This window comes from Panthera uncia, chromosome E3 (genome assembly GCF_023721935.1).
Source record: "Panthera uncia isolate 11264 chromosome E3, Puncia_PCG_1.0, whole genome shotgun sequence".
Taxonomy (NCBI): domain Eukaryota; kingdom Metazoa; phylum Chordata; class Mammalia; order Carnivora; family Felidae; genus Panthera; species Panthera uncia.
Window position 1 is genome coordinate 25,949,057 of NC_064815.1, and position 20,940 is coordinate 25,969,996.

Consider the following 20,940-nt stretch of genomic DNA (forward strand, 5'->3'; position numbering starts at 1 on the left):
TACCGTCCTTGCATTGAAACTCTGAGAGCCACCAGGGCCGGGTACCCTGTAAGAGGACCTGGGCTCACACGACAAAATAACGCTCAGAGCATCAGAGAACCGGTGCCCTGGCCTCGGAAATTCTGGGAGGAGCTGCCAACGGGATCCGTTTCAAACAAGCCTGCAGCAGATGGGCCCAGGGTGGTGTCCCGAGCCGACAGCAGGGGCACAAGGACACGCTGCCGTAGCCACCAAGAGGCCCATTTTCTTGCCCAGCGGCCTCAGTTACTAAAGACACACACTGGCGTCTTCTGCTTAGGATCCGATGTGGCTATTGCGCATGGCTTCTCCGTGGTATGCCCCATCCCCTGGGGCCCAGCAGGGCAAGGACCCAATTGAGGACTGAAAAGCGAGGCAAATCAGACACAGAGATCCTTCCACAGACATCCGGGAAGCACGTGAGTCTCCCCCTCCCCCACCCCCGCCCCTATGAGGTTTCACCTGCTTCCCTTTGTGGCGGAAGTAACCCGAGGAGTTTGGTGGGGCCTCCTGAGGGGCACTTCACTTGTACATTATGGGGCGGGCCACTGCCAGAGAGGACGACAGGGCGCTGGAGCCACATCCAGCGTGGTGTCGACTTGGAAATCATAAGACGGTTTTTACGGGGGGGTGGTGGGGGGTGGGGAGGGGGAGACACTCCCCACCGCACTCTCTCTCCCCTGTCGTGTTTCTGGCATTACAGCAAATCTTGAGCAAACAAGTCCAAAAGAATAACATGGGCTAGAATTCAAGAACAGATGTCAAAGCTACTGCAGAAAAGAGGGAAACACTGCACATTTTGATAGACCACATTTGAAACACATCCCAGTCGAGTGAAGGCAGGGAAAAAAGAGCAACCGAAACGAATGTGGTGATGCGGGGATGGAGACGGAGAAGAGAGAGCAATCGCAGATAAGCAGAAGGCTTTTCAAAAATATAAACAATCTGGTAAGGAGGAGGACTTAGACGGCTATATTTAAGCAGCAGGAGCAGAAGTTATAAAAGGAGGCTTCAAGAAGTGGGGAGAAACGCCAATATTGAAACATGACAGAAAAAGTAGAGTTGATGTTTTGTTCTAATCGCCCGCAGATGCAGAAAACTTGGGCACTGACTGCTTCCAACGAGGACCTAAATTCCAGGGCAGGGGGGGGCTGTCACCTAATCAGCCATAACAGCTTGACGGTGGGGGGCACAGAGGGGACTGTGGTCCCAGCCCTGACCCCCACCTTCCCACCTAGAGGGACGAGCGTGGGGACAGTGGGGCAATGCTGCGGAAGACGTGACAGAGCGCACGGTCCCCTCGGGTCCCTGCATGCCCCACACGCTGAAGTCCGACCCAGCCCACGAGATCCATGGGCACATCCATCAGAAAACCCCACCAAGGAGGGCTGAGTCTGAGACAGGACCCTTGATACAAGGCAGCGAACCCACCTTTGTCACGGGGCCATAGGACCAGTGAGCCTGGGGTGACGTACTGCTGGCAGTCGGGGACCCCCCCTGGGGGCCGCCACACTCCCTTCCCCACGCGTGCAGACATACGCAGGTCCACATGAGAAACGAACGCGGGTCTCCAGATTTAATACCGTGCCTCGGCCCGCCAGCACAGAAACCGACCAGCACCGCCAAGGAGGACAGGCTGGGCTTGCCTGGCCCCGGGGTCTGGTTGGTCAGACTTAGGGCTCGCGATCTTTGACCAGGCCCCTTACAAAACCACCACGAGGCCTTCTGAAGGACACGGAGGCTTTGTACGGTTGTTGGGACGACGCAGAGAAGAGACGGCTATTAAACATAAGCCAAATACTGTTTTATTATCTACCCGGCCCGCCTATGCTCAAAGTGTCAAATACAATGACACATTAACAAGGGAATTTAATGTGTTGACGGGAGGTGGCGGTGGGGGCCTAAAAGACAGAACCCTCAGTCCCGGAGTCACTGGTCACGTGTAAAAAAGAGCATGGAGGGTCCCCACACCTGAAAGGCACTCAAAACTCGCCAAGAGAAAACAAAAACCAAAAACCCACACCTGGGAATCAACCAGTGTCCAACGAGAGCGTGTTGGCATATCCACTCAAGGATCATTCTGCAATGGTAAGAAAAAGTCCTACATGTGCTAGGAGACGGGCTGATCTTCGAGATATATTTAAGCAAAAAGAGCAAAGTGCAAGAACAATGCCAGGATTGTTTAAAAGAGTATCTATACATATGCTTGCATAAGCTTTGATTGTCTCCAGAATGATACAAAAGACACTTGTAACTGCTTGGCTCTGAGAAGGCGCTGGGGGGGGGGGGGGGGGGGGGGGGGCGGAACCTTCCCTTCAGTGTCCAGCCAACCCTCGAAGAACATGGGTTTGAACTGCATGGACCGCTTAGACGCGGGGGTTTTTTATAGCACAGTACCGTAAATGTATTTTCTCTTCCTTATGATTTTCTTCGGAACGTTTTCTTTTCCCTTTATTGTAGGAATATGGTATATGATACGCAGGGCATACAAAGTACGAGTTAATCGACTATTTATGTTATAGGCCAGGCTTCCAGTCAACAGTAGGCTCTGAGTAGTTAAGGTTCAGGGGGAGTCAAACGTTGAATGTGGATTTTTGACCAGCCGGGGGTCAGCACCCCTAATCCCCCCATTGTTCAAGGGTCAATTGTACCTCTGACTACTCTAGCCATGTGCATGCATTATTACCCAATTCGAAACACTGTATTGTTAACTTTTTAAATCCTGCTAATGTGAAAAATACACACATATATTGTTCTAGAAACATATTTTACATCGTGCGGCCCACAATAGGCATGTTCATGGCCCGCATGTCCCCCTGCCCAGCAGCAGAGGCCTGGAATAGATGAGCTCTTGACTCACTCCGGTAACTCAAAAACTGAGGCAAGCACGTCCTTTGTCAAAACAACAGCTGTTTCTTGCACAACGCGTCGCACACTGGCCAGTCTCCGGGCTTATGAACGAGGAGGAGGTGGCCAGTTACAGAAAACGCCGCTCACCCAGGCCAGAGCTTTCCCAGGGAATGGCAGAGGAGGGCGTCCCCTCAAAACGATTTAGAAATATTCTCCCGCTGGAAACAGCCGACAGCCCCAAGTCCAAAGTCATGGGAAGCTGGCAGGGCTGGTGGCAAACCGGCGGGCTCTGAACACCCGGGCACTTTCAACTAGGCTGGAAGTGGTGGAAATCGTCCCGGGTGAGTGTCCCACAAGGACAGGCACCTGGAGGCAGAAACTGCGGTTTTCTTTCAAAGTCATCGTGTGGCAGCCGATGCCAGGAGGTGACGAGGCCCAGTGTTTGAACCTGAGGCCCCGTGTGCACGGGCACACCCCCTGCTATAAGGCGGGTAGGCTCCCGCAGAGCCGTGGACGCCTGTAGTCCTGCCTTCCTCTCTGGCGAGAACTTCTGGCAGGCTTTCCCTCCCATTTCTGACAGATCCTCAAAGGGCAAAGTGCCTAACTTTTTAACTTTCTCTCTGCCTGAACTCCAGCCTCTCAACCGAGTATTAAAGATTTATCAAACACAAGAAACAGGGGCGCCTGGGTGGCTCGGTCGGTTGAGCGCCCGACTTCGGCTCAGGACATGATCTAAAGGCTTGTGAGTTCGAGCCCCGCGTTGGGCTCTGTGCCGACAGTGCGAAGCCTCATTGGGATTCTCTCTCTCTCCCTCCGCTCTCTCTCTCTCTCAAAATAAATAAATAAGCTTAAAACACACACACACACACACACAGGAAATAAAATGTGACCACAAGCCTATTTAAAAGAAAATTTTCCCAAATAAAACAGGTCTTAATAACCTCAGTGATCAATTTGAAATCAATTTAAAGTAGGTATGCCTGCCGTTTGTCTGTATTGAACTGGGGGGGGGGGTACCTGCAGTGCTTTTGGGAGACTCCTCTCATAAAGTCCCATTGCCAGGCCCTCCTGGGCTCCCTGTTCCTCCTGGGCCCAGGGAGGTGAGCCCTCTCCCCCAGCACCCTTGGGGTGGCTGGAAAACATACCTGGCCAACTGCCTCCACAAGGCAAATAAGTATTCTCTGCTTACTGTCTGTAACTTTAAGTGAAAGTTCGTTCATCTGGTATTTCCTTTGGGTTTACCTGTCAAGCTAATCAAACAGCAGATCACGTATACGAATCCAAAATGGCTTTATCGGTGAAACCAAGAGGACCCGTACAAAAAGGGAAAGGCAACCCCGGTCTCTGCATGGGGTGGTCCCGGGGCTTTTTCTGCTTCATTTCCAGCAACAGGGTCATTTGGACAACTACAGGAAGTGGGTAAGGGCCCCAGCCCACCAACAGCCGCCCCCGCCCAGCCCCCTACACGGAACAGCTTTAGACTCCTCGGACAGTGGCCTCAGAGCAACCCGGCCGGGAATCCAGGCTCCATCCCAGCTGTGACCTGTGTGGTTTTGGTCCAATGAGATTCCCTCTCTGGAGGGAATTAAGATAAAGCATGTTCAGTTCGGGGCACGGGACGTGCTCCATCAAGGGGAGTTTTTCTGTACTATAAGAGCCACGCACTTGACCTCAGGCCTGAACTCAGTCTGCCACCAGTGTCTCCAACCAGGTCGGGGGCTCCAGAGAATGCACGGATGAGTCAGAAGCCGACCCTGACCTCCAGGTGCCCACCGTCCAGCGGAGGAAACCAGGCAGGCACGGAAAAGCAACAGGACAGAAGGGCCTGGGCCAGTGGAACCAAAAGAGAGCAGGGGTTAGAAAAGGGAGAATATAAGTTCCAGAAAGAAAGACCTATGAGCTTTCGCAGAAGATGCCCATCTTGGCTGGGGCCTGTGGGGGGGATGGGCTCAATCCCCATTACCCTCCCCCTCCTCCTCTTCCCCTCACTGAGTCCCTGGCACAACCCGGGTGGGGGGGCGGTTGCTGTCAGAGACCAAGAAGAGGGGCTCAGAGGAACCAGGAGCCTGGTCAGGCCCCCCCAGGGTAGGGGTGGCAGGGACACATGAGGAACACGCCAATATGGAAATAACTGGGTTCAAATAGAAGCACGGAGGCTGCTTCCCCAGACATGTCCACCAACAGCGACCAGGACACCCACCGTAAGTGGACAGGTACGTGTGCACACATTTCATTTGCTCATACGTACACAAGACGCCTCTGGAAGAGATATGGGTACCACCCCGTATCCTGGGGAGGAGAACGAGGAGGGGGGCCTTTTACTTTCTCCCCTTTATACCCTTTGAATTTGAGCACCTAACTGTAATGTCTTCTGCTAAAAAGTATGCATTTATCTCTCCAAATGTCAGTTTTTCCCTACAATGAGACGCAGGCTCTGGTGGACGGATAGGCCGGCTGACTGCCCCCCCCACCCCCGTTTCCCAGAGTGGTGCTCCCCGCGGAGCTGCGGGAAGTGCATTTTGTTCCGTCCGTGGGTGTGTGCACCGACAATGCACGGTATTTAAAGGAGAACCTTGCAGACGCCCCTGCTTTCACTTACTTTGTAAGTTTCGGCAGAGGACCGAGTCTGAGGCTGTGTTTCTCGGGTGCCCTTTTCAGACCCTTGGTTCTCACCCATCGCTTTCCCCGCGCACGATCCCCAATTCACTGCGAGTCCCACCAAAGTCTGAATCGCGGCTACGGGGCTTTCAGGCGGTGGCAGCCAGGGGCCGGGGGTGAGCACTCCCGCTCGGGAAGCCCTACGTGCCGCCGGTTAGACAGACCTCCGGCGGGGACCCTGGGGGGCACTGAACGGTGGAAAACAGCACACCTAAAGGCAGGAAGGCAGGGATCCTGGAGTCCTACAGGAGCTGCGAGAGTGCACCCGGACACAAGACTCAGGCACCCTTTATCCCCTGGGAGCACCAATGACCTCTCTGAGCTGGGGGGAGCTGTAAAGGTGGCCAGGACAAGCACACACCCTCCCGGGGAGGCAGGAGAGGGGATCTGAGCGTGTCAGTCCTAGGGGGCCTCGGATAAGACCATGGCACACTGGCTTTCCTCTACTGTCCCCAGAGGGCTGGGTCCCCTCCCTCCCTCAGACCCTCAGCATCAGCTGTTCCCTCCACTTGGGAGACCTATCCCTGCTCCCCTCCATCAAACTGTCAGAGGAGCTCCGATTGAACACCATTTCCCCAGCCCCCAGCCCCTCCCACCCCCCTCCGGAAGAGACTATAAGGTATGAGCCCAGCTCCCTAAACTGTGCCTCGTGGCAGTGACCCTGGTTTGCAAAAGGGTCTGCAATGCTGCATTTGCGTGCAAGTGTGTGAGATCAGCACGTCTCCCGATGGGCTGTAAGCTCCAGTAGGGCTCGCCTTCTGCTCACTGGAGAGTTCCCAGCACTTCACATGGCAGTGGGGCACATCACAGGTAGGCAGTCAATATTTGCTAAATGGAAGGGTAAGCTTAAGAAAGAAGGAAAGGAAAAATAAAAAGCAAAATATACAGGAAGGGGGCAGAAATTTAACAACTCTGCAAGGCTTCCTTCCAGTCGGAAAGAGAGGCTGCAAGCAAAAAGCTGGCCCGAGCACTGAGGCCTTGAATGGTAGAGAATGTTTGAGAACAGTTCAGGAGACTGTGGGGGCTGAGGAGGAGGAGGGGGTCAGCTGACAGAGCCAGCTTCTTAAAGGCAAGATGGATGGGAAAGGAGGCGTGGGGGGCCTGGAGGAGACCCACACTCCCCTCTTGCTCAGCCTCAAAGGATCCTGGGTCGAGCCCTAAAATGGCACCATTTTATGAGAATTAGGGTCATTTGCCCACGAGGGACTCCTCCCTGCTGGAGCCGCCCTAGCAAGCTCTCCTAGCAGCCTAGGAAACAACTTTCATTGAGCCCCCTCCTAAGAATGCGGAACGGGAAAACAGTGGTGGGAAAGTCCATCCTGACAGTGCTTTGGGGAAATCAGGCAGCAGCAAAGCAGATATGGGGTTCGCTGCTGGGGCTCTTCCCCTGCCTATGAGAAGGGCCCGCATGTGCCCCCTCTCTGTGTCCAGGTGCCCCCAAGAAGGAGATCCCAGGAGGGGCCCGGGGGAGGGAATGCTCTTCCCAGGGCACCCAGTACAGAGCCCAGCTCCAAGCAGGGACTCAGTAAACGCTGGCCACAGAGAAGTGAACTCTCTGCGTTAATCACACCCCGTGGCTCTTCAACTCAGGGAACAAAGAAGCGGGCAGGTGAACAGGCAAGGGACTGCCTACAGTTCAGGTTTCTAGCTCGCTGGGGGCTGAATCCAAAACACTGAGCATTCCAGCCAGCCGTCTTCTCCCACCTTGGAGGGGGACGCAGCCTCCTGGCCGGGTCCCCAGGGCACAGGTGATGTACTCACAGCACGGGTTTCCCACCATGAGAGTGGGTCCTGCTCCCCCGCACCCCGGACAGAGACAGGAACAGGGACAGAGAGGAGGTGCCTAGGGGGCGGTGTATTGGGGAACCGGTGTGCCTATGGACCTGTTAGCTCTGCGACCAGCCGGGCTCTCTAACCTAAACCGGGGACACGAATACACATCTCACAGGGCTGTCAGGAGGATTAAATAAGATAAAATGCCCGGGATGATGACAATGGTAGTTCCTCTTCTCCTCTCCCTATTCAAGCTGACCCCACCTTGTACGAAGATTATTTCCTCGTGCTGCTCTCGCTCTAAAGATGCTATTGTTCATCTAATACGTACTCAACAGTTCTCAATTCTGGGACACAACTTGGTATTCATTCCTGATCTAGGAAATTCAAGTAAAAAGATTTACTCCAACACAGACCTCCTCCCTGTCACGGTTCCAACTAATGACTCCACCACTGGGGATGGCAGGGGCAAGCTTTCTCGGTGTATGCTTTTTATTTTTACTGTTAAAGCAGGCTCCGTGCCCACTGTGGAGCCCCACACGGGGCTTAAACTCACAACCCTGACATCAAGACCTGAGCTGAGATCAAGAGTCGGACGCTTAGGGGACTGAGCCACCCAGGCACCCCCTCGGTATCTACCTTCAAATGGAAATGCGATTTTGAACCAAGTGAATGCGTTACCGACTCAGAAAATAAAAATAAATAAAGGGGCCTAACAAAGGCTACGAGCACAGAGTTTTTATACAAGCCCTTTTGTGAATTCCTCGGGATTGAGAAATTTCAACAGAGCACCGAGATCTTGTTTTCTGTTGTTCCTCACCCTGCTGAAAACCCACTATGCAAAGACAAAAATGCCAGATGTATCCCACAAGCATTGCACTACATATAATACTTGCCAGACTCTCATTTAAACAGTGAGACGTGAGAGACGGCGTCTCAGTGATGCATAATGAAATACAGACGGATTGGAGCACCGGTGTGGCAAAGAGTAGGTCCGCGTGGCCCGGGGCCGGTGCAGGGAGAGGGCAGGACGCGTTTAACCGGGACGAGAAGGCTCCTGCTTTACATATCGACCAAACCATAGGAAATTGCTGCCACTTGCCCAGTTTTGAGCTACAAAAATTAATGTCTGTTTCGTAAGGAGCCTTCTTTACCATTCTCTTTGGCTAGATCACAAAACAAAACTAAACTCTGCCCAGCAGCCTCCACCGAACAGCAGAGTGCTGACCCCCTCCCACCTTGGACTTCTCCAGGGCGCCCAGAGAACCCTTCCTCCGCTCGTAGCCCCTCCACCTTGTCCTTGCTAATTATCTCGTTTGCTTTCTCTCCCGGGGAGAAGCGAGAGCCTCCTTGTCTGAATACCTGGTCTTCTGCCTCCTCTGTGTTCCCCTGCAGGACCCACACTGGGGGCCAGGGAGGGCCAATGAAGTCTGACCTATTGGCACCCCCCGGCCACACACACACACCCGTGGGCCTCGGGATGAACTTGAAAGAGAAGCAGTCACAGGAGCTTTGCTACTCCCATGTCACAGATGAGGAGACCGAGGCAGGGCACGTCTGTGACTCCCCCTTGCTAACAAATGCCCAGGGAATAGCTCCCTCCACTCCGTGACTCCCGTTCTCCTTACACTTAGTGCACATTAGGAGACGTATTCTAAAACCAAATGAGAACTTGTTACAATTTTAAAACGTCCACGTCCACGAAGGTTGATCCCGGAGGGGCTGTGGTCTAGTTCAAGGGAACTGCCCTGCTGCTCTCTGGCTGCAGGACAGGAGACGAGTGTCAGAGAGAACAGAAGCCCCGAAACCCCCACAGCTGCATTCAGGATGCCGGCAGATCTGTAGCAGGCTGGCCCGTCAACCAAGTAATTGGACCCAGGGACCAATTAATTGAGGAGAATGAATGAGACTGCACTATCCAAATGACAGCCACTAGCCACATGTGGCTATGTCCACTTAAGATAAATTAGAAATTCAGTTTCTGTTACAGTAGCCACACTCCAAGGGCCAGTGGCCAACTATATTTGATGACACAGATAAAGACCATTCCATCAATGCAGGAAGTTCTACCACACACTGCTGGTCTAGAATGACTCTCCAGGGTCCGAGGGTGATGCTGTTAACTGTTATAAGACTGATACTTAACACACTGATGAAACTGACGATAAGCTGTTCGGGGGGGATCGGCCCGAAGTACCCCACCAAGGGATCAGGGGCCAAGCCAAGTTCTGAACCCAGACCTGGGAGACCATCTCCATGGAAGCTGAGGCTCTCAGCAGTAAACCATGCAGACACCCCTTCCCCGTGTCCCAGCTTAACGCACTTGACATTCTCCAGCAAATAGGGGGTAAGGTCACGGGCTCAAAATTAGGCAGGGACACGAATAGCATGTTTTAATCGCAAAAAATAATGATGCCACTGCCAGAAGGAATAGCTCCGATCTCATCTATGCTGGTAAACGCTTTTCTCCTAAAGTATTTGTTTCAGAAATAAAGCCCTTAATTTGAATGCTTTAGGAGCCAAAATTTCTGTCTGTTGAAAATATTTGTTTCTATTGTTTGGCAGGAATCAATTTGTTAGGGCACCAGCCACCCTGGCAACGGCTCCCTTCCCCTTCCCTGGGAAAGAGCTTGGCGGCAAAGCCATCCGCCGCCCTGCAGCTCTCGCTCGCTCTCTCTGTTTGGGCTATCCCGGCCACAAACATCTGCCGGCACAGACACAGGCTGTGAATGGAGCCAACCAGCCAGTGCTTGCTGGGGCTGAGCCGCTTTGGGGGTTATTAGGAATATATGACTGGGCTTGGCGGGCAATCAGCTGAATTTGATTTGCAGAATGAGAGTCCATTTCGCTTAATTATTTTGCAAGCGGTCCAAGACGGGTCGCCCAAACGGTGGGCGATTGGCCCACATAGCCCCATCCCTTGGGGCATCCATGAGGTCTAGGGAGCGAGCAGCTGGAAAATTTCTGGTGACCAGGCTCCATCCTGGCTACAAGAATTAGGTCACCAAGACACCCTGAGCCTTGGTCTTCTCATCTGTAAAAGATCCCACCTACCCTGGCTCACGGGGGTTGTCGGAAGACATCATGGCATGAAGGAGGAGAAAAACTCCTGTAAGTTAAAAAGGTTCCGCAAAAATGGGAGCTCTTTTTCTCCTCTGCAAGGGTAAAGTATCTTCCAACTTCCTCACTTAGCTCCCTTTTTTGAATGCTACGGGGGCGGGGGGGGGGGGGGGGGTGAGCTTAAGAGACAGATCATGAAAGTTAAAAGCTATCACAGTTATAGGTGAAGTGCTAATAACTTCATTTTGAAAGTGTCAGGTTGGGTTGTTTTTTTTTTTTTTTTTGCCAAATCACAGCTGTGGCTTGCACGAGAACTCCACCTGTAGCTGTGTTCCCTTCTCACGTTTTAATTAGCAAATAAAACCCCAAAAAGCTCTCCAAATGTTTTTCGCCTGGAATTTATCAGCAAAAGTTAAAAGAATGCCGAAGTGGCTCCTGGGGGAAACCGAACGTGTAACAGGCATCTATCAACGACTCAGACCAGCTTCCCTTGGAACGGCCTGTGTCGGGCCCAGGGATGTCACCTCGGAGCCAGCTTTGATTTTATCTCTGCAGTTAATTTTCGAGGCTTTCGGTGCCACGTTCAGCGAGCAAGGTTTACAACATCCTGCCACTGGCAGAGACCTGCTGCCAGCCAGATGGCCCCGCAGAACGACACTCGCATGGCAGAGAAGGTGAACGTCGTGATTCCTCCGCTCTCCCCTGGCACCGGTGCTGCTGGCTGCAGTCAGGAAACCTGGGTGCTGGGCACCGACGGGTGACGCTGCAGGCGGGCTCCCTGTGCCCACAGCGGAAGTGTGACGTTAGGGGGGCCATTTGAATCCTCCGAGGGTTTCACCTCTAGCTGCGCCAGATGCACGGGACGCCCAGGGAGGAAGAGGGGCTGCTCCCAGTCTGCCCACTCTGGGCGCTGGAAATGACGGCCCCCGCCCTCAGCTGCCCTCCATCTGGCCTGGGGAGCTTTCTGAAAAATAGCTGGAGGGACGCATTAACTCAGACTTTACAAGGCGCTAACTATCGAACACACACAATTGAGAGACAGGATTACGACCAACTACTACTATGTGAGGGGGTTCTCATACTTAACCCAAATCCAGCTCGCTCAGCCAGCGCGGCCCCCCAATACCCTCCCAGCTCTGACCCGGCACGAACAGCCCTCTCTTCATCCCAGGGCCACGTGGGGCGCGAGGGAAAGGTTCTCGAGGCAGGAAAGTAATGCCAATTACAAGGCGTTCTGATCTGTGACTGCTCCAAGTTCAGGTTCTTGGCACCGGTTTCCACCCCTCGCACCGCATTGTCATTTTTTTTTTTAATTTCTTTTAATGTTTATTTATTTTTGAGAGAAAGAGAGAGGGGCAGGGAGGGGCAGGAAGAGAGGGAGACACAGAATCCGAAGCAGGCTCCAGGCTCTGAGCTGCCAGCACAGAGCCCGATGCGGGGCTCAAACTCACAAACCGTGAGATCATGACCTGAGCTGAAGTCAGATGACTAACCGACTGAGCCACCCAGGCGCCCCTCATGTTATCACCTTTCAATCGCACAGACGCTGCTTATTTCAGCCTAGGAATGACATTTCTCTAACGCATGTTCTTGGTTCTCTATCGGTTGTGTCCCTTGTGACTTGTCGAGGGGCGAAGGGGACCAGAGGGTTCTAGTTTGGTGGCAAAAGGCAGCTCCCAGTAGAGGGTGATCTACAAAAGGGCACCTCCCACCCCACCGGGCCCTCTCAGCAGTACCAGCCAGGGGCCCAGGCACCGGGGCATCGCCCAGGCAGCATCAGGAAGGAGCTCGGGCCAAGCGGCCTCGGTTACGCTCTCTGGTTACTTCCCTGCCCAGGCCATTCCATCGCAGGCAGGAGGCCACAGGCAGTGAGGTTTCAGCAGAGGGCCAGCGTCCTTCCGTGCCAGCGTTCACATCCGATGCTGCGAGCTAATGCAAGCACAAAGGAAGTATTGCCACAGATCCGAAACGATAATCGAGATCGCCAATGATGGCAAACGAAAACAACCAATTATGTTCGGTACACTCTACTAATTCTGGAAGCTACAGCGACACAGTTACTTTATCAAGATGTTCCACAAGAGCTGAGACAAAAGAGGATTTCCTGGTTTACTCCTGGCTACCCTCCCGCCCCGAAGCGTCTGCTTAATGGGTTTCACCGGATTTCTATACACCTGTATTTCACTTAAGGAGCTGTGCGTAGCCACCAAGCCAACGGCCCAGCACATGTGGCTGCGCCGCGAACACCCGGACTGGGGAGGGGAGGTCCGAGGGGATCCCTCACAAGAGAGGCGACGACCGGTTTCAGAGACAGCCGGACCACGTTTGCACACTTATGTCAAACAAGGGCCGCAGAGACCAAAGGCTTCGCTCCCGGGGACACTACACGGGCCGAATGCGCCAGGAAACCGCTGCTCTCCCGCCCAGCCGCTGGGTCAACGTACGATGCACCCGTCAGAGGAAGCCCCTCGTGGGAAAGACCGGGCACAAAAGGCGCAACAAACCGCTTCCGAGCCGGGGACACAACCGGACTACTGTCACGGCAGAGCTACAGGACCGGTATCCAGACTACCTGGGAGCGGACAGGAAGGGAGGGGACTTCCTGTCGGCAGGACTGGGACAATGTCACAGGCGAGGCAACAAGAGGTGGCCTTGAGGGGTGGGGGAAGAGACTCCATGGAGGGGGAAGGGGGCGCGAAGGAGGTTTCCAGAAAGCCTAGAGTGGGCAGAAGTAAGAAAAACAGCCGCAGCTCCAGCGGACAGACTCAGGTTCTACATCCCTTGTTGTCTGAACCGCCACACTGACCCCACAACACGGTCATTACGGCCGCCCCAGCCTTACCTCCACGGTGGCCTTACCTCGGTCACCCGACCGAGAACACACAGCCATGCATCGAGATTTTAAAGGCACGATTTTCTGCCCCTAAATCTGCTCCTTCCACTCCAGCAGAAAACTCAAAGGCGCAACAGGCTTGGGGCTGACACGGGGACAGCCGGCTCCCAAGGGCACGGAGGGAAAGAACTCGAGGGCTCCCTCCTCTTCTAAGGTTCCGTGATTAGGTCTTAACTGTGGAGCAGGTGAAGCTGGTCTCCCCTTCCGTCGGCCGGGGGCAGGCGGAGAGCCCTCAGCTCGTTGCTGCCAGATCTGCTTTGAGAAAAGGCAAGGACAGTGGGGTCTCGAGTGCCAAAGTCACCCATTATTCGCTGGGTCACTACGAAAGGAGGGGGGGTGGATCGAGGAACAGACCGGGGGCACCTAACGAGGCCCCGCATGTGCATCTGACGCTGCATTGAGTCAATGCGTTGTCGACTCTCGGAAGCGATTAGTGATCAATGCAGGTCTTTAGAAAGACCGTTCTGGCGGCCACAGGAAGGATGGATTGGAAGGAGAGAGGCTGAGTAAGAGCAGGCCCTGCAGTTCCGCAAAGAAGCCACGGGAACAAGGGACAAGGGTCCCCAAGGGTGAGAGATGTCCCGCCTGGACGCCTGTGGGGCAGACAGCTGCCCAGGGAAGTCTGCAACGAGATAAAGGAAAAAGAAAGAAACCAGAGCTGTCTCTAAATTAATCCCGAATCAGCTTCAGTGGATAAAGTAAATACAGGAAGCAGCCCCAAGAAGAGAAAATAGGATGTACTAGAAGGGAATTCGCCTAGCATCAAACAGCGGTGGAGACCTGCCCAGCCCAGCTGCGGCCAACGTCTGCTCGTGGACCCCACCCCCGCGCTTTCAATGCTCACGGGGGTCCCGGAGCCAATCGGCGTGGGACCTGTCAAATCCGACTGCTGGAATAAAAATGGAAAGGCCGAGTGGCAGCCGTAACATGGAATTTCCTTGTTTTTATTAGTTTAAGGCTCTTAAAGAGTAACTTTTACATTGGGGAAAACTTTTCAAATATGTACTACTTGAAACTTAGATCCAGTTACTTCTCACATGTTTTCAATCACTCTGCTCGCCAATTTTACTAGTTATCAGAAGACATTTGCGGTTTAAAGCGGGGGAATGGGCTTCCCCCTCCCAGCACATCTGCCCTTTCCCGGGGTGACCTCACCCCGCTGGATCCCCAAGCCGGCCGGCTGCCAGAAAGGCCCAACGGGGCAGCCCGGGGTGTGCTACTGGGTCTCACAGCTGGAGGACAGAGCCTTGGCGGTGCAGGGACACCTGAGTAAGGATTGTTTTTTTTCAAACACTGGTAAAGCCCAGCTTGTTGCCACGTGGATGTATCCAGGAACACGCGTCGCTTACTCAATTTTCAATCCCTGCAGCTAAGGCCACCATGGAGGCTTGGGGACCATAACGGGCTGGCCGTGCTACATCCTGGCCATTACTCAGAGCCGAGGCCGGGCAGAAAGAGTGAACGGCTCACGACGGCCCGCGTGTGATCTTTAAACCAGCAAATCTCCTAGTTCTTCACCGTGAGGCCCTTGTCTGTTCTTGTGACGCTCACCTAGCAGACCCGGGAGTGGCTACGCTTTCAAGGGGGTCAGACCACAGAGGTCTCCTGTCCAATGGCCTGCAGCTCCGCGTTGTGGCCCAGAGAACAGAGACGGGCAGAGGGAGTTTGAAACCTCACTGAAAACAAAATGAAACACACACACACACACACACACACACACACACGGGTGTCCTAAATAGTTGGCTTGATGTAAATTCAGAGCAAGGCCTAGTAAGATGACAGGTGCACTGGGTGTGCGGGCTGGAAGAAGGCTGTGCCTCCTGTGCGCTCTTTACTGCACACGAGGTCGCGGGAGCGCCACTTCCTGCCGATCCACGTCCACTCGGGGGCCCCGGGGAGCTGGGCTGCATCTTGGCGGGGCCTGCCTGCTGGCCCGTGGGCATAAAGAATAGTACTGACTCCTCCTGAGAGATCATGGGGTTGGGGGGTGGCAAATGGCTATCGGTCTGCACCTTCCCCATCAACGCCAAAAGGCAAGCGAATCCTCTCAAGTGACAAACTTCAGATGTAGTTTGTCAGGGACAGGCTCCAAATTTCCGGCATCAACATTTATTTTTAATCGAGCCGATTTTTTTTTTTTTTTTTTTTTTCATTTCGAAACCTGTTAATTCCATGACTGAGAATTCATCAAGTTTCAGGCTGGAATTAATTTTAGCAACTGCTTTGTACCAAAAATATTAGTAGATGGAGCTGTGGAACTGGCCTCCTTCGCACACTGTCATTGCCAAGTCTGTGTGTTCACGTTCCTTTCGGAGAGTGTGGTTCACGCCAACAGAGTTCTGAAGTCGGCGAGCTCTGTCCCCTCCCGAGGAGCACGCAGGGCTGTGGAAGCGGGGCTGGCCATCTGCTCGCCGGCCCTTCTTACACACAGCTGTGTCCCCTCCCCACCCAGGGTGGGGACTGTCATCGCACACACCCATCCGCCTTTCACCGAAGGCACAAGGATGACACACGTACTCTGGGTGGGAGCCTGTCCCCAGGGTGACAGGTAGGGCTTTATTCTCACATCTGCCCGCTTGCTGACCTTCTTCCCGAACCTCACCCCCGCGAGTAAGTGTGCCCGCCTGGGAGGCCGCCCGCAGGAGTGAGAGAGCTCCACGTCGGGAGGCTGTCGACTGGCGTCTGCCCTCCCCAGACAGGCTATCTGGCTTCATTTTATTGGTGCTACAAGAAAACATGGCCCCTGAGTCGGCAGGGACGGCCTCCCACACACTGCCCCCAGTGTCACCACCACAATCCGGCAACAGTAACCACCTCTGATTCTGCCTAAAAGCCTAATCCCTGTGACACCTCTTAGAGGGCGGCTCTGACCTGCAGGTCGCTGCACGGAGCTACTCGGGTTCCACTGTGAAGGGTTCAGAATTTCAGGGCCTCGGTCCTTCCTCCCCTAGAATTGTAAGGACACGGGTTCTTCTTGTCGCCCGGAGGCTGAGCCCAGCCGGTCACGCAGCAAAGCTTACTGACACCCCTCCCCACGGACAAGCACTCTCCGCTGAACAGAACACCCCCATCGCAGCCATATCAAAGCTTCAGGTTCCTTTTGTCCAAATATAATCCACACCCAACACCCCCGGTGTCTTCTTTGGGCCACACCGGTCCTCAAAGAGCAGCCAGTACCGAGGGCCAGGCTCGCCCCGGCTACCAGGCCCGAAGGGCTTTGCCATCGGGACTCCCACCCACCGTGGCTTGTAATGGGGGGGGGGGGGCGCTCACGGATTAGCTCCACCTTTTCCTTCATGTCGCCAAGAAAAGCGATGCCCATGTAACTTCTACAATGTCCAGCATCTAAGGAACCTGGAAAGCTGGCTGGAGCTCAGCCTGGGATGGAACTTGGCTCGTGCGGCTCAGCAAGGCCACCATCCTCCCTGCACGCGGACGTAACCCAGACAGGGACTGCCCGGGGGGAGCACACTGCAGGGCTGCGGGGACTATGCTGTAGTTTAACAATCAAACCAGGGCCAGGGCTCTTTGCTCCAGAGACACCCTTCAGGAGCCCCCACGCTGCTTAAACGCTTCTCCTCCCCAGGAGCACCCCCCCCCCCATATGATTTATCCATTGGGAGTCTCATTTAAGACCAGCATTCAAGCCTGCCATTACTTATGAATCGGAGGGCCTGCCAAAGTCCAAACCCTGCTCTGCACTCGGTGCTCCATTGCCAGAGCATTTCCAGTCTTCAGAGCCTGGGCCATAATTCACACAGTTACATGTCTGAATGAAATTCTGGTCACACCTTGCATAACTTTCTGGAGAACTAGAATACCTCCAGACTTGTTAGCAGATTTAAATTAAAAACAACAAAAACAACAACAACAAAACGGGGGCCCCTGCATGGCTCGGTCGGTTAAGTGTCTGTTTGACTCTTGATTTCGGCTCACGTCGTGATCTCGCAGTTCGTGGGTTCAAGCCCCACGCCCGAGCTCTGCTCTGATGGCACAAGACCTTCTTGGGATTCTCTCTCTCTTTGTCCCTTCCTCACTCACACTGTCTCTCTCAAAATAAATCAACATTAAACACACACACACACACACACACACACACACACACACAATCCCCATATAAAACATTTTCCTACCAGGCAACCTCACCATGGTGACGAGGCCCCATACCCGTACAACCTCCTAAGTGTGCAAAGCACAGACATGGGCCCAAACAGTAGCGTGGATTTTGGAGCAAAGAGTGTGCCCCTTATTTACAGCGTCTCCAAAGCATTGCAGGCTCTAACTTGAATATATATTTCACACAGTACCAAAACTTTTAAATATCCACGAGAAGATTTCATTTTTATAGGCAATAAACATTAAATCTAAAGGGCTAGAACATAAAAAGTGTTTTAATGCTATATAAATCACCTTTCCCTAGACAGACTAAATCTCCGAAGGTTTTAAGGACTGCAGTATAAATTTTTATGGCAAATTATCTACATAGAAATTATCTGCATGAGATGTGCATTCCTGTCTCATTTACATAGTGCTGACAATCTTTTCCGCCCCTACAGCCAATCCAGTTCGGGGGACTCCAACAAACAGGGGAAATACAAGAGCCCGAGCCAGGCGGGGATCCCCCCTTCCTTCTCTGTGCCCATTGAGCCTACCTTCGATGCAACGAGGTCTATGCATCATTCCACAAAAGCGTCTGGCTAACCCTCAGCCCAAATGGGTATGGCTGCCCCAAGGATGAAAGGAACATTCACAGGTTGGGCCCCAAGGTATGCTTCCCGCCGAGTTTCTTGTGGGCCAGGGCCAGCCTGCTCGATGCCCCCGGAACTGGTGTTGTAAGAACTTTCTATGTACGAGGCAAGTCTTTCGCACATGGTTTTGTCTTCCACGTGAACATTTTCAAAGGAATCCCTATCGAAGCAGAAATTAGGACCATTCTATCAAAGATAAATGGGATCATGTTAGGAAGCAACATTTTCTTATATGGTGAGTCATAAAATTTACAACCTGCCACCCCAAATGCAAGGAGACTGACAGTTTCTATTCCCTCTTAAGAGTTATTTTCTTGGGAATGCAAGCTGGTGTAGCCACTCTGGAAAACAGTATGAAGGTTCCTCAAAAAACTAAAAATAGAACTACCCTAGGACCCAGCAACTGCACTACTAGGCATTTATCCACGGGATACAGGTGTGCTGTTTCAAAGAGACACAGGCACCCCCATGTTTATAGCAGCACTATCGACAATAGCCAAAGGATGGAAGGAGCCCAAATGTCCATCGATGGATGAATGGAGAAAGAAGATGTGGTGTGTGTATACACACACACACACACACACACACACACACACACACACACACACGCAATGGAGTATTACTCGGCAATCAAAAAGAATGCAATCTTGCCATTTGCAACTACGTGGATGGAACTGGAGGGTATTATGCTAAGTGAAATTAGTCAGTCAGAGAAAGACAAAAATCATATGACTTCACTCATATGAGGACTTTAAGAGACAAAACAGATGAACATAAGGGAAGGGAAACAAAAATAATATAAAAACAGAGAGGGGGACAAAACAGAAGAGACTCATAAATATGGAGAACAAACTGAGGGTTACTGGAGGGGTTGTGGGAGGGGGGATGGGCTAAATGGGGAAGGGGCACTAAGGAATCTACCCGTGAAATCATTGTTGCACAAGATGCTAACTAATTTGGATGTAAATTTTAAAAAAATTAAATTAAATTAAATTTTTTTTAAAAAGTTATTTTCTGGGGACGCCTGGGTGGCTCAGTCGGTTGAGCGTCCGACTTCGGCTCAGGTCATGATCTCACGACTCTTGAGTTCGAGCTCCCCATCGGGCTCTGTGCTGACAGCTCAGAGTCTGGAGCCTGCTTCGGGTTCTGTGGCTCCCTCTCTCTCTGCCTCTCCCCCACTTGCATTCTGTCTCTCAAAAATGAATAAATATTAAAAAAATTAAAAATTAAAAAAAAAGACTTATTTTCTGGTAACAGAACAAGAAGTAACAGTAAACATCCCTGCTTTCTGGCCTGCTATTAATCTTAGCCGTCCGAGGAAGGAAAAAGAGAGAAGGTTTCTGGAAATATTCTCTGTATTGGTTTTATCCACATAATAAATATTAAAGTTAATTTTTTGTGCCTCTCATCTAGGATGGTTTTAGGTCTTTAATGGTCTAAAAATTTAAATACCGCTCTCCTTCATATTCTTGCAGGGCCTAATTAAACAAAAATAGATCTAGCACCACAGAATTCTGCACAAGAAATGAGAAAGGGAAGAAGTATTTTGGCAAAGGGGCACCCATTTTAACGGACTCTCGCTTGAATGTAGACGCGTTAACAAGGGCCTGACGGCAAGGGAAAGGACACTTTAAGAGCATTTTTCAATTAAACAGTCACTTTCTCCTGAAATAAAAATCCACACAGATTTTTAGGCTGCATATAACAGAGTAATGACGAGCCCATTTCCTCTGGCTCATTACAAAATTTTCTTGTTGAAGTGACAGTTTCTGCCCTGGACGGCTAAATGAGGGTAATTAGAAGCCCACAGTAAGTTTCGAAAAACAGAACCACCAGAAGACGCTCCAGAATATGGTACCACAGCGCTCTGCTTTGCAAATGAAGGCGCTAACATTTTCTCTCCAGATTAAACGACACTTGATGCCAGCTAAAGGCAGCTTGTGTATCTTATTTAAAATGTGCTAAACCATTACCAAATGGGAGAGAAAGGAGCAACACCAAAACCTAAGATGAAAAGAATCTGACTGACAAACTGCCTCTCAGAGCTGTTTTCTCAAGGGGTCCACCGTCCTCCGCTTGCCACTGGTCAGCTCAGAGCGAGGAAAGGGACAGGACGTGGACGGCCTCGCCATTTAGACCCATGAAGGACGCTCCTGGTGTCTGACTCCTTCAAAGACCATCGGGTGAGTCCCTCGCCTCTGGTGGGTCCGTTTGCGGGGACAAAAAGCTAAAATGAGCCCTGCCCATACCCACACGGGGCTTCCAGTCTACGGTCTATGTGAAACAAAATAAGGCAACCCCGCTCATCCACAGCAGCGGCAACAACAAAGCCTTACATAGGATACACTTTAGCATTTACTGACACTATGCAGTGGAAGAGACGATAAAAAAAAATGAGCAGGTGTTCTCTGTACAGAAATTCAACGCCCACACCAACTGGTTTAAAAACCCAAATGTCACAATGCCTTTGCATTTGGGGGGGGTGGGTAAAAACTGCGGACTACCACCCCAAATTTAATATCTGAACCCAACAGCCCCAAATTTGGAAGCCAAATGCCACCATCTCCTTGAATCCTTCTCTGTTCTCCCCTGCCTGTCCTCTGTGTCACACGGCACGTGGCACATTCTGTGCGGCTTTCAGTTATTAGTGGGTCCTCTTGGCCCTACTAAACACAGCTCCTAGGAGACGGGGGCTGTCTTATTCTCCCTCGGACTCCCCCAAAGCCCCTAGCACAGGTCAGAAATACACGCCCATCATCAAGTGAATCTTCATCCGATGTGCATTCTTACAAGGTCCGACTCTGGGGGCTCGTTTTAAACAGCCAACTTCCCTGGGGTAGAGTTCTCAATGAATGATTGCACCCAGTGTGTCTGGTGTCTACATCTAACAGTTAAATATCTTCGAGAACAGAATCATAGGATCTGCAGCAAACGTGAAAG

The 20,940-nt window shown here is 52.3% G+C and overlaps 1 protein-coding gene across 3 annotated transcripts in view; it reads right to left on the reverse strand.

Annotated features, from left to right (window-relative positions):
• The window catches only part of CUX1 (cut like homeobox 1), a 365,928-nt gene that overhangs the window by 289,061 nt on the left and 55,927 nt on the right, over nt 1–20,940 (reverse strand). The gene's annotated exons all lie outside the window — the stretch shown is intronic.